The sequence below is a fragment of the Gnatocerus cornutus genome, unplaced genomic scaffold, assembly GCF_029298725.1.
Source record: "Gnatocerus cornutus isolate USDA-ARS CGAHR unplaced genomic scaffold, icGnaCorn1.1 ctg00000022.1, whole genome shotgun sequence".
NCBI lineage: Eukaryota > Metazoa > Arthropoda > Insecta > Coleoptera > Tenebrionidae > Gnatocerus > Gnatocerus cornutus.
In genome coordinates this window covers 2,007,019-2,009,697 of record NW_028275374.1, presented here as the reverse complement: position 1 = coordinate 2,009,697, position 2,679 = coordinate 2,007,019, and positions in this window count along the sequence as shown.

The window sequence follows — 2,679 nt, the reverse complement described above, 5'->3', positions numbered from 1 at the left end:
GAGAAAACCGCATATTTCGATACAAAACGACGATTTCTCGCCGATTTTCGTTGTTTTCTGGCTTGAATTCGCAAAGAAGAGCACGAAATCTACAAAATCATGACTTTTTACCAAGATTCAACGGCTGAATTGCAAGAAAACAGCAGAATTCTGCACGAAATCATCAAAATTCTTACAGAAAACCGCATATTTCGATGCAAAACGACGATTTCTCGCCAATTTTCGTTGTTTTCTGGCATGAATTCGCAAAGAAGAGCACGAAATCTACAAAATCATGACTTTTTACCAAGATTCAACGGCTGAATTGCAAGAAAACAGCAGAATTCTGCACGAAATCATCAATATTCTTAGAGAAAACCGCATATTTCGATGCAAAACGACGATTTCTCGCTGATTTTCGTTGTTTTCTATCTTGAATTCGCAAAGAAGAGCACAAAATCTACAAAATCATGACTTTTTACCAAGATTCAACGGCTGAATTGCAAGACAACAGCAGAATTCTGCACGAAATTGTCAAAATTCTTACAGAAAACCGCATATTTCGATGCAAAACGACGATTTCTCGCCAATTTTCGTTGTTTTCTGGCTTGAATTCGCAAAGATGAGCACGAAATCTACAAAATCATCACTTTTTACCAAGATTCAACGGCTGAATTGCAAGAAAACAGCAGAATTCTGCACGAAATCATCAAAATTCTTAGAGAAAACCGCATATTTCGATGCAAAACGACAATTTCTCGCCGATTTTCGTGGTTTTCTGGCTTAAATTCGCAAAGAAGAGCACGAAATCTACAAAATCATGACTTTCTGCACGAAATCATCAAAATTCTTACAGAAAACCGCATTTTTCAATGCAAAACGACGATTTCTCCCTGATTTTCGTTGTTTTCTGGCTTGAATTCGCAAAGAAGAGCACGAAATCTACAAAATCATGACTTTTTACCAAGATTCAACGGCTGAATTGCAAGAAAACAGCAGAATTCTGCACGAAATCATCAAAATTCTTACAGAAAACCGCATATTTCGATGCAAAACAACGATTTTTCGCCGATTTTCGTTGTTTTCTGGCTTGAATTCGCCAAGAAGAGCACGAAATCTACAAAATCATGACTTTTTACCTAGATTCAACGGCTGAGTTGCAAGAAAACAGCAGAATTCTGCACGAAATCATCAAAATTCTTACAGAAAACCGCATAATTCGATGCAAAACGACGATTTCTCGCCGCTTTTCGTTGTTTTCTGGCATGAATTCGCAAAGAAGAGTACGAAATCTACAAAATCATGACTTTTTACCAAGATTCAACGGCCGAATGCAAGAAAACAGCAGAATTCTGTACGAAATCATCAAAATTCTTAGAGAAAACCGCATATTTCGATGCAAAACGACGATTTCTCGCTGATTTTCGTTGTTTTCTATCTTGAATTTGCAAAGAAGAGCACGAAGTCTACAAAATCATGACTTTTTACCAAGATTCAACGGCTGAATTGCAAGAAAACAGCAGAATTCTGCACGAAATCGTCAAAATTCTTAGAGAAAACCGCATATTTCGATGCAAAACGACGATTTCTCGCCGATTTTCGTTGTTTTCTATCTTGAATTCGCCAAGAATAGCACAAAATCTACAAAATCATGACTTTTTGCCAAGATTCAACGGCTGAATTGCAAGAAGCAGAATTCTGCACGAAATCATCAAAATTCTTACAGAAAACCGCATATTTCGATGCAAAACAACGATTTCTCGCCGAGTTTCGTTGTTTTCTGGCTTGAATTCGCAAAGAAGAGCACGAAATCTACAAAATCATCACTTTTTACCAAGATTCTACGGCTGAATTGCAAGAAAACAGCAGAATTCCGCACGAAATCGCCAAAATTCTTAGAGAAAACCGCATATTTCGATGCAAAACGACGATTTCTCGCCAATTTTCGTTGTTTTCTGGCTTGAATTCGCAAAGAAGAGCACGAAATCTACAAAATCATGACTTTTTACCAAGATTCAACGGCTGAATTGCAAGAAAACAGCAGAATTCTGCACGAACTCATCAAAATTCTTACAGAAAACCGCATATTTCGATGCAAAACGACGATTTCTCGCCGATTTTCGTTGTTTTCTGGCATGAATTCGCAAAGAAGAGCACAAAATCTACAAAATCATGACTTTTTACCAAGATTCAACGGCTGAATTGCAAGAAAACAGCAGAATTCTGCACGAAATCATCAAAATTCTTAGAGAAAACCGCATATTTCGATGCAAAACGACGATTTCTCGCTGATTTTCGTTGTTTTCTATCTTGAATTCGCAAAGAAGAGCACGAAATCTACAAAATCATGACTTTTTACCAAGATTCAACGGCTGAATTGCAAGAAAACAGCAGAATTCTGCACGAAATCATCAAAATTCTTACAGAAAACCGCATATTTCGATGCAAAACGACGATTTCTCGCCGATTTTCGTTGTTTTCTGGCATGAATTTGCAAAGAAGAGCACGAGATCTACAAAATCATGACTTTTTACCAAGATTCAACGGCTGAATTGCAAGAAAACAGCAGAATTCTGCACGAAATCATCAAAATTCTTAGAGAAAACCGCATATTTCGATGCAAAACGACGATTTCTCGCCGATTTTCGTGGTTTTCTGGCTTGAATTCGCAAAGAAGAGCACGAAATCTACAAAATCATG